We start from the raw sequence: 12,003 nt of genomic DNA on the forward strand, positions 1-12,003 counted from the left end.
AAATTGAAAGTGTTTTTCTAACATAACTTTGATGATAAAATAAGTATTGTGCTTAGAAAAGAAGCTACATAAAATCGTTTTTTAAATATTTTTATCATTGTTAAATTTGCAAATTAACTTTTGTAAAATAATTTTTTTTTAAATAATATTCAAAAATATTTTTAATAAAAATATCTCACTTGCATTTACTTTATCCTTTAAATATATTTTTCATAATATAAGAATTATAAGCATAAAAGTTTTGCAACCTATGTTCATTCATGTTTAAGTCATCTCGTAATGTAACATTGTAATAACTTATTTCAATCAGTACAGGATATTTGGGAGAATCTTTTCCTCCTAACAAAAAGCTACGTAATCTCTAGTTTGAAATGATGATCTAATTATTTTTTTATTTTACTGATGAGTAAACTTGGAGGATTCAATTTTTTCTTACCATGAAGCTGAAAACTAGAGAGGCAGTTAAGTAGTCAAGTAAAGAAAAAACAACAAAAAACAATAATATTTTACAGCTCTGTATGAGAAAGTGGAGCTCACAGATCCTCATTACCAAATGGGTTCTCTATATTTTGCCAAATATTTTACAATTTCTTCAACTGGAATTTAGATAATAAAGGAAAATATTTTACTTAAAAATTTAAATTTAATTGCCTTGACTAACTTCACTGAAGTAAGAAAATAAGTGAGGAGGAATAAATATCAACAACATGGTGGTGCTTAATTCCCAAATGGGTCACTAAAACAGGATGATTAAAAGTATATGAAAACCAAAGATATTTCATAAGATATTCATATATTAATTCAACAAATATTTATTAAGTTTTTAACATATTCTATAAACTATGCTTGTTACTAAGGAAACAGCAGTGAGATACCGTGACATGACCCCTACCCTCATGGAACTTAAAATCTAATGAAAAATACAAATAAAAAAGGGAAATAAATCAGGAAAGGAACTAAAAGATGAGCTCCAGTGATGGCAAACTATTGTTCGAGGCTTGGTTTTTACATTGTCTGGCTCATATTCTCATTTGCAAAGGGACTCACAGAGTGGAATTGTCCTAAGAATATATTCATTTACATCTCGTTTTGTCCTCCAATGCCTTTCAATTTTTTTTCTTCCCATCCACAAACATTTGGTTGCATCACCTTTCCTTATGACATTTTCATCTCCATGTTTCTAAGCATGTAGATAAGAGAGTCGAGCATGGGGATGATAATTGTGTAAAAAAGCATAACCATTTTATCTTCTGGTGAAGCTGTTGCAGTCTAATAAATAAAGATGACAGGTAAAAGAAACAATCACTACAGTGATGTGAGAACTACAAGTAAAAGGTGCTTTGCTGCAGCTCTCTGCAGAATATGCTCTGAAATTAGACGTTATCATAATGTAGGAGGATCAAAACCATGAAGACCACCAATCCCATCGTGCCACATTTGGCAATGACTAAGAAACCACTTCTTTCTGTATCAGTGCAGGCCAATTTCAACAAAGGATAGACATTACAGAAACAGTGATCTATTTGATTGGGGCTGCAGAAAGAATAGACCAAGGGGATCAGGAGTCCACCAGCACATGATGCTGTGAGAATTGAGTTACATCTTTGCCTGTTCATGACAATAGCATAGTGCAGTGGTTTGCAGATGGCAACATACAGGTCATAGGCCATCCCTGTGAGGATGAAAATCTCAGTACCTCCCAAAGAAGTATGTGGTCAAAAGTTGTGTCATGCAGTTTTTATAAGAAATGGGCTTCCTTTCTGTCAGTAAATCACTCAGTAGTTTAACTGTCACAATGAAAGTGTAGAAAAGATCTGAGACAGCAAGGTAACTAAGGAAGAAGTACATGGGCTGGTTAGTTAGCTGGCTGCAGGTGATAGAAATCATAACTACATTCTCCAACCATGTAATGAGCTAACAGTGCCCCTAGGCCCCCTTAGTCTAAAAGTCTTCTTGGTATTACAACCCAGTAACCCAGTGCCATTCTTAACCCAGTGCCGTTCTTAACCCAGTGCCATTCTTGGTATTAAGGAGCTAGAAATATAGATGGAAGTTGAAACATGGTGAATCATTCACTGATCTATGGGGAAGGTGACATGAACAGGAAGAACCAAGAAGGGAAATAAAATCTCATTTGTGGCCTTGGAAATGGAGAAAACTGGAGATTCATACATTTATTCAGCAAAATTGATAGAACATCAGAACACATTTAATTAGTGGAGATATTAATTTTCTATCCATAAATACAGACAGAATGATTGGCTTTGTCTGTGAGTACACTAGCAACCTTAGCTTCTGCACAGGCTTAATTTTGTGTGTAAGCCGTAATTCTCTTGTTTTATTCTCAGGGGAGGGATGGGGGAAGCTAATTCAGATTTTTTTTTTTTAATTTCTATGCACATGATTAAAATAATGATTTTGTGTTTATTCAGATGAACAAGCCATTACTTTAATACCTTAAAGTTCAGCTTTCCCATGTAGTTATAGGCGGGGGCAAAGATTTTAAGGACCTAGTGATGGTTTATATATATATAAATATTTTTTTTTAGTGATGGTTTATATTTTGGTTATAGTGTTTATTACATCAGAAACATCGAAAATGTGGAATGACGGGATAAGAAAATTAATAGATATATTAACAGAGCTACCAGATGAATGGCTATGCCTTTTCATTTGGAAAAAAAAAAAAAAAACCTACACATATTAGCTTATCCTGATGTATAGGATCGAGTTATGAATTCAGTAACCATCCTAGCTGACAGGGAATATGGCCAAGGGGCAAAAAAAAATAATAATAATACTTTTTCTTTAGCAACATTCTTTCTGTGGAAATTTTTCTTTCCTTTTAACGTAAAGAAAAGGAACAACAAAGTGACAATTACATGTAGAATAAAAAACGTAACATGATGGCACATGGATAAAGCGCATCACTTGTACATAATGTGATAAGTAGATTTCCGACCAAAACTCCCCAAGGGAACCCAAAGAAAATGCAAGAATGTAGTTTTGTATCATTAATATTGTCAATTTATATAGAAATAAAATGGGGCTCAAAAAGCAACCTAACCAAACCAAACCCATTGCCTTCTAGTCAATTCCAACTCATAACGGCCCTATAGGACAGAGTAAAGCTGCCTCATAGAGTTTCCAAGTCTGTAATCTTTATGGATGAAGACTTCCACATCTTTTTCCGAAGAGTGGCTATTGGGTTTGAACCACTAAGCTTTTGGTTAGCAGCTGAGCACATCAACCACTGTATCACCAGGGCCCCTCCCTTAAAGCAAAAACCCTTCAAATTTGTTTTCATCACAACTCTACATATAAAGAGCAAGAGGATTCAGCCATTGTCACCTAGAGGGGAATGTCTAATGATTGAGGCTGCTAAATTACATGCAGCTGAGTTAACTGGCCAGCATACACTTTATAATCCAGATTCTTTCCCAGCTGTGCAGTGGGTCTGATAATGTGGATCTAAAAGAAACCCACCTGGTGAGTTGAGTACTTGGGAAGATAAATCCAAACAATATGCACAGGATTCTTAATGCCCTAAAATAAGAAGAAATGTAGGTTTAGAATTTGGACTTAATATTTAGTTTGGAGCCCTGATGACTTGGTGGTTAAAAGCCGGGCTGCTAACCAAAAGGTCAGTGGCTTGAATCCACCGGCTGTTCCTTGGGAACCCTATGGAGCAGTTCTACTCTCTCCTATAGGACCGCTATGAGACGGAATTGACTGGACAGCAATGAGTTTAGGATTTAGTTAGTCATGTAGCCTGAATATCTTAGAATCATTTTAGTGATGCAAATAGAGATTGTGATTTGACTTGTTTGGATGGGCAAATTATTATTATTCCTCTTGCCTTTGAACTGTTGTTCTGAATACATGACTTCCTGTTGTTTCTGGGAACATTTTGTCCAATAACATGTGTCTGTTGTCCCCATAAAGGTGCAAGTCCCCCTTCCCCCAAGAATAGTGGAAGGACTATGTTGAGGGAAATGTGAATTCGAGAAGCTTAAAGGAAATAATCAGCGCAGCAGGAGAATGGCCAGCATGTCACTGAGGAAAGAGAGATAGCAAGGGAAAGAAAGCTCAGAACAGAGCCACAACAACTGAAGCAGAAGAACCTGGGGTGCATTATTTCCCCTCCCTTCCCTTTTTCCCACTTAAGTGTGTGATATCTGTTCAATGTAGTTTTGAATCCATATTTTAAATAACAGACTGACTGGCAATTAAAGTTAAATATAGGCATCCTCTCTGAATTTTATAGACTAATTTCTTTCGAGATTAAAACAGCAATAAATGCAAGTTGCTGTCCACTGTGGGTGTAATGTGGTGTTTCTAAAGGAGAAGCAGTCAGTCATTGACAGGGAAATGATTCTGCACTGAGTAGGAAATTTCAAAAGAGAAGAAAACGTTATAAGGACTTCTTAAAGAAAGTCAACAGAGTATCGATTAAGAAAAAAACATGATTGACAAGTTACCAAGAAAATAAGAGAATCTAAACTGAAAAGACAAATAAGCTCCCTGCAACAACCACTACCAGGATCACCCTTCCTCCTCCCCCTCAAACAAAACATCAAATAAAACTTAACCAAAAACCAGAAGGAGCTCACTAAAAATTAGATAGAAGTATTTCAAAACCAGAGTCTGTGTTTACCTCATCTCTATTTACTTTCTTTCATAATTATGATTATGATGATAATGGTTTTACTCATTTAATATCTTACATGTAACATATACTGTTTTCAATCTTTAAATTTCTTCATTGAACAAATATTTACTGATTATAGGTAGCATGCATTTAATGAGGGATATAACAGACGTAAAAGACATGAAAATAGTTACTTGTTGAACCCCTACCATGTTCTGGGTGACACTTGGGTACCCTTTATCTAGTTAATTCTCACAAGATTTTGGGAGCGTAGATATTGTTATCCCCAGTGTACATATCAGCAGTGCGGTGGTCTTAGAGAATACATTGCATATGGAAGTCACACAGGTTAGGAAGACGTAAAGCCAAAATTCAAAACGAAATTTGTCCAAGCATTTGCCAATATTTCAAGGAGCAGTATAAAACAGTCTATGTGCCCTTGAAGAATGTAAGATCACCCATTATAAGTATTTATAGAGTTTGGTATGAATTGAAGATGGAAAGTCTTGAGGGAGTGATTCTTCCCTTTCAAATATTAATAGTATCAAACATTTATAGATTACACTCTGAATCTTCACTGTGCTAAGTATATCACATTTTGCTAAGTGTCTTGCCACGTGAGGTATTTGCTGGTTTAAATCTTGACTACCTCTTATTAGCTCTAGAACTTTGGGCTGCTTACTTAATGTCTATACGGTCAGTGTCCTTTTTAGGAATATAAGTATATAAGTCTACTGATAATGCATACTTTATAAAATTATTGTGGAGTTCATGGGCAATGCAAACAGTTAACACTCTCGGCTGCTAGCAAAAAGGTTGGAAGTTTGAATCCACCCAGAGGCACCCTGAAAGAAAGGCCTGGTGATCTCCTTCTGAAAAATCAGCCACTGAAAACCCTATGGAGCACAATTCTGCTTCGAAAAACGTGGATTCGTCGTGAGTCTGAGTCTATTCTAAGGCAACTGGTTTATTTGTGTCTGTGATAGCATCCCTCGTGTTTGAGAGAACGAGGAGATTCAGCACTTTCGATTCAGACATGTGAGCTGTAACTGTCTTACTCTATACAAGTGGGCTGCAGGTGTCGGGAAGCCCTGGTGGTGTAGCCGTTAAAGCTCGGCTGCTACCTGAACGTTCACAGTTCAGATCCACCAGCCACTCCTTGGAAACTGTATGGGGCAATTCTACTCTGTCCTGTAGGGTCACTACGAGTTGGAACAGACTTGATGGCACCTAACAACAATGACAACACATGTTATCTATCATTTTTTTATCTTCAAATTTGGGTTTAACTTATTATCCAATTACTAGCCATATATTAAAATTAGGATGGCTGAAATGGCTTCATGCAGATAATCTAGGAGGTTATCTGGTTTTGCATGAAAGAATTAGGTAATTATGAAAAAGTGGGTGTTTTAACATCAAATTTTCCTTCCTATATCTTTTTGGTTATGAACTCAGGCTCTGAACTCAGAAATTTCTGCTTTCAAGATCTGGTTTGATAAATGCTATTTAGGTATTCTGTATGCACTTAACCCAGGAAAGTCTCTACTATATTTTACCTCTCTGGTGGAGCCCTGGTTGGACGGTGGTTAAGAGCTCAGCTGTTAACCAAGAGGTTGGCAGTTTGAAGCCACCAGCAGTTCCTTGGAAACATATGTGGCAGTTCTATCCTATAGGGTTGCAATGAGTCAGAATTGACTCAATGTCAAGGGTTTGCTTGTTTGTTTTTTCAAAGGGATTAGGAAGGAGCCTTTGTGGTGCAGTGGTTAAGTACTCGGCTGCTACCATAAATATCAGAGGTTCAAACCCACCAGCTGCTCCATGGGAGAAAGATGTGGCAGTCTGTTTCCATAAAGAATCAACCTTGGAAAATCTATGGGGCACTTCTACTTTGTCCTATAGGGTGACCAGGAGTTAGAATGGACTCAGAGGCAGTGGCTTTTAAAGTGTTATTAGTGTTATATGTGCATCAAACTGAATATAATACCATAGTTACTTGCATAACATTTTATTCTTTTTGAAGTTTTCCTTCATCTATTTTTAAATTTGAAACTCAGAATTGATTTACTGATTTAGTTAAAAGAGAATTGTATCTCTACAGGACAGGTGAAGAAATATTGTCGAATAAAATGGAGTCACTTGTAGAGCTCACACTTAAAATTGATGGCTGAGTTAAAATTAGCAACCAGTCTAAAACTGTTCTTGCTGTTGCGTGCAGTTGATTTGATTTGGACTCATAGCAACCCTGTAGGACAGAGTAGAACTGTCCCACAAGGTTTCTTTTCAAGGTTGTCGTCTTTAGAGGAGCAGATCGCCAGGTCTTTTCTCCTGAAGAGTGGCTGATGGGCTCGAACAGCTAAACTTTCAGTTAGCAGTTGAGCACTTAACCATTGTGCCACCAGGACTCCTTAGTCCAAAATTGTTGTTGCTATTAGGGAGCTAGAAATACGGGCGGAAGTTTACATATGGTGAATCACTCATTGGTCTATGGGGAAGGTGGTACAAAAAGGAAGAACTGCCAAGAAGAAAAACAAAGCCAAATCTGTAGCCTTGGAATTAGAGAACATTGGAGATACATGCAGAATTCTTTGGTTAGAATGTCAGAGTGCATTTAATTAGTTTGGGTATTAATTTTCTATCAATACATCCAAATGGAATGATTGTTTTTGAGTACACTAGCAACCTTAGTTTCTGCAGAGGCTTAATTTCATGTATGAGCCATAATTCTCAAATTTTATTATCAGGGGAGAGATAAAAAAAAAATTTTATTATCAGGGGAGAGATAGGGGGAAAAAATTTTATTATCAGGGGAGAGATAGAGGGAAAATAATTCAGTTTTTTTTTTTTTTTAATTTCTGAGCACATGATTAAAATAATGGTTTTATGTTCATTCAAATGAACAAGCCATTACTTTAATAACCATCCAAACAAATATTTTAATTATTATTTTAAAATTTAAAAGAGGATTTTTATTTATAGGTGAGGAAATAGTTATACAGTAAAATCGGAGGTATGCTAAAAAGACTTCCTTCTCAATGGCTTGCCTACAGCTAATTCTAAATCATAAGATTACACCATGGAAATAAATTCATCTGTTTTGTTAAATTTGTGTTTCAGCTCCAGACTTGCTGGATCAAAAAGGCTCTGCAAAGAGTGAAAGCCTTAAAGAGGCTTGGATGGTTCCACCTCAAGTCCCCCTTTTTAAACATCTTATCACCTCCGGCTTCATTGGTATGAATAGAAAGATTTCTGCTGGCATACATGCTTTGATTTGTCTGCTTGCTCAGAAGTTTTACTTGAGACATTAAACAGACTTTGCTAAATAGATAAATTTAAATGTTAAGGGTTCTTTACATTTTGTTCTGTATAACCTACTGACATGTCAAAACATATTAGAAGTGGTTTGTTTTGCTCTTTGTTTTTACTTTTTTGTTTCTTCCTTTCTCCCTGCCCTTTGCTTTCTATAAAACCTCCCACTTGCTTTTATTCAGGGAAGTACCACCTCGTTTTTTTCTGGGAGATGTGCTTCCATCCATGGATATTTTTGAAACTGGATAAACTCTATAAAATTAACTGTGAAAGAATACACATATATATATACATATATATTCAAAAGTTTTATGCTTCTATTATCATTGCATTGAAAATTTAGTTAGCAGTTGAGCACTTAACTGTTCTGCCACCAGTACTCCTTAGTCCAAAACTGCCAAGACTTTGTCAAAAATGGTTGTGAAGCTCAAAAGAATCAACAAATAACAATTGTTTTATAAATTATAGAGGCATTAATGTTTCAGTTATTATCTAAATGTTATTGTTACTAAATTAGTTTTCTAACAGTTCTCAATAGCACAGTCCTATAAATTTAGCAACCATATAGAAAATAAAATTTTATGATCTTAAAATCATTTTGACCAGGAAGTAAACTTTGAGATCTGCTAGTCAAATCCCTTCATTCTAAATAGAATGCAATGTAATCAAAACTTCTATGTACAATATATAAAGACAGTTTGAATCTCTTCATCAGTCTTCAAATATCATATTAAACCAACAGGATCAATCTGTAAAAATTTAGCCTTTGTAGTTGGTGTTGTTCAGGGCTTCTTGATAGTTTGGAAAAACAACATAAAATTGATAACCAAATCATCCGATTGCCTTTATATAATTTTAAGTCTCAAAGTTCATCACTAATTCTCATCCTGTTTCCTTAAAATTTGTGATATACCTTCTGTCCTAATTTTGAAGCTGTATTTTCTTATCAATTTAATTTTAAATCCCATCCTTACTTCTGATATTTCATAGATTAAGTTACTATATTTTTATCCAAATTAATGTCACTGTGTTTATTCTCTTGAGCCTTTCCCAAAACAAGAGCATTGAAATTCTCTGCTTTGTATTATTCTTATTTTGTTACATTGCTATTTGGTTAGGAAATTTGCTGATAATGATTTCTGTCACATGCAGTCAGCTAATTGACCTACCCATGTATTTCTTCCTTAATTACCTCTCTGTCTCTGACCTTTGCTACATGTCCACAGTGACACCCACACTAATGACTGATTTACTGGCAGAAAGGAAGATCATTTCCTGCAATAATTACATAGCACAACTTTTTATCATTCACTTCTTGGAAGTATTGAGATCTTCATCCTCACAGGGATGTCCTATGACCACTACGTGGCCATCTGTAAGCCCCTGCACTACACTGTCATTATGAGCAAGCAAAGGTGTAACGCGATCATCATAGCTTGTTGTACTGGGGGATTTATACACTCTGCCAGTCAGTTTCTTCTCACTATCTTCTTACCTTTCTATGGCCCCAGTGAGATCACTACCTCCCTGATGTGTATCCTTTGCTGAAATTGGCCTGCACTAATACACACAGCGTTGGTCTATTGGTAATTGTCAATTCAGGTCTGATTGCTTTGGTGACCTTTGTGATTCTGATGGTGTCTTTTGTTCTGATATTATTTACCATCAGGGCTTACCCTGCCAAAAGCTGTACCAAAGCTCTTTCAACTTGCAGTTCTCACATAACAGTTGTAGTCCTGTTCTTTGTGCCTGTCCTCTTGGTTTACATTAGACCGACTGTAACTTTTCCAGAAGATAAAGTGCTTGCTCTTTTCTACGCCGTCAGTGCTCCCATGTTCAACCCTCTGATGTGCATGCTGAGAAATATGGAGATGAAGAAGGCCATGAAAAAGATGTGGTACGATCAATTGTTTATGGAAAGAAAGTAGTTTGCATGAAAGGCACTTTGAATTTCACTTTAGAGTTCACCACTGAGCCTTAAATTGAGGTACAATGATATACGAAGAATATCCAAGAGTATGCAAAAGATGGATCCGTATCTTGAGCATTTTCCCAAATCTCTTCTTGTTTGGACAATTTCGATATATATTTTGTGTTGATTCTTACTCTATTCTCCTCATATACATGCCTCAAGTTCTCCATACTTTGACATTTTATTTTTACTTTACAATTAAACCTCTTCCCCCTTTGTTTTAATTTTTAACTTCATTCTAGTGAGCCCCTATTGACAGAAATAGGAACCCAACTGGTAAAGGAGAAATATAGTTTTAATAGTCTCAGTCCCAGCATCATCAATCAGTTGATGAAATGATGTATTTTTGAGTTTAGGCCAATAATTAGTGGAACATTTATTCCCTTTAGGTTCTCAGCCTTCATAAACATGATTGAACACACATAAAGGAAAAAGAAAAAAAAAGTCAACAAGGTCTTTCTTCTTCACCTGACAAGATGCTTCTACAAAGTTATTCTCATCCTCTCCCCCATAAAGGCAGACACAATATCCCAAAAGCCTTGGTGAACATGCCTGGACAATGTTAATTTCAAGGTTGGTTGTATTCAGGTTATAACGCCATCTAAATAATCTGTAACATAGTGATTAGATTGTAAAACTGATTACAAAATGTAACACTGTATAAAATAATGGAAAAAGAGGAAAGAAGAAAGGAAAAATAATATATAAACAAATATAAAATATAAATAAATGTATATTGTACAGCACTGTGCATATAAAATACCACTGATTTGTGTGTTTTCATATGATTAATTTTATGTTAGGTGAATTTCAACACAATTAATAAAAATGAAGAATCCCAGCACCTTACCTGTCACTTGCATCACATCTCTTTTAACACAGGTAAGGTGCTCTGGTCAGCCCCTGCATGTGCAATCTAGATGTGAGGGGATTTAAGGGTTGAAGAGACAATGCTGATCAATGGACATTGGACCATGGGACATTCTCTCTTCCTCCTTCCAAGTGGAATGCCTGAGACACAATATTTTATATGCCTTTCTGGGACGATAATCCAGTGAGTGGAAGAAATATTTGCCTTTGATGCCAAAGAGTAACCAGTTAGATAATTCACATTCTTATCTTCCCTGTCTTATTTTCATTTTATCTCACTTCTGACTTTTAGCTAATAAGGTTTTGCTCAGTCTCTGTTTCTTAGGAAGCCCAAGTTTAGATATTTAATATCAGAAGTGGCCCTAGAAAGCAGACCCTCATGATGGAATTTTAGATTTTGGTTTTTACAGAAGTCTAATTTTTTTTTTTTTAAGAGTATGGGGGATCCCACTGCTGGTGGGAAGTGGCGATTGCAACCATATTAAACATATGGAAAACTGTTGGAAGGAAATATACCAGAGTGATAACAGGATTATACAGAGATTATATATATATATATATATATATATATAATATGTATAATATTTATATGTGTTTGTGTACATGAATGTGAAGAAAACAAAAATCATCACAACTGGATCAATCAACAACATCATGATAAATGAAGAAGAAATTGAGCTTGTCAGTGATTTCACTCTACCTGGATCCACAATCAATGTCCATGGAAGACAAAACCAAAAGCCAAATCTGTTGCCATCAAATTATTTTTTGACTCTTAGGGGTCCCAAGAGCTATATGCCATAGGGTTTTCAAGACTGTGACCTTTCAGAAACAGGTCACTAGGTCTTTCTTCCAATGTGTTTCTAGTTGGGTTCAAGCTGCCAACCTTTCCATTAGTAATATTGAAGAGGAAAAGTAATAACACATCTTTGTTGTTGTTGTTGTTAGGTGCCGTCGAGTCAGTTCTGACTCATAGCGACTCTATGCACAACAGAATGAAACAGTTGGATTTAAAGTTTTTCTTATTCATGAGACAAAATATTGACCATAAAAAAGCCTGACAGAAACTTCTCTACACCAATATAAATTTCTCTTATCCTGCTAGATGAGAAGAGTCAACAATCCATTACCTCCTAAAACAAATCTCAAAAAGTTTGTTGGCTGAAGCTGGGTGGGAGGCCAAATTATTAGCAGCCAGACC

At 35.7% G+C, this 12,003-nt stretch overlaps 1 pseudogene; it reads left to right on the forward strand.

Moving 5' to 3' along the window:
* The first annotated feature begins 8,942 nt into the window (after window positions 1–8,942).
* Window positions 8,943–9,919, forward strand: LOC100667454 (olfactory receptor 4P4-like; annotated as a pseudogene).
* Window positions 9,920–12,003: the final 2,084 nt, after the last annotated feature.

This window comes from Loxodonta africana, chromosome 7, assembly GCF_030014295.1.
Source record: "Loxodonta africana isolate mLoxAfr1 chromosome 7, mLoxAfr1.hap2, whole genome shotgun sequence".
NCBI lineage: Eukaryota > Metazoa > Chordata > Mammalia > Proboscidea > Elephantidae > Loxodonta > Loxodonta africana.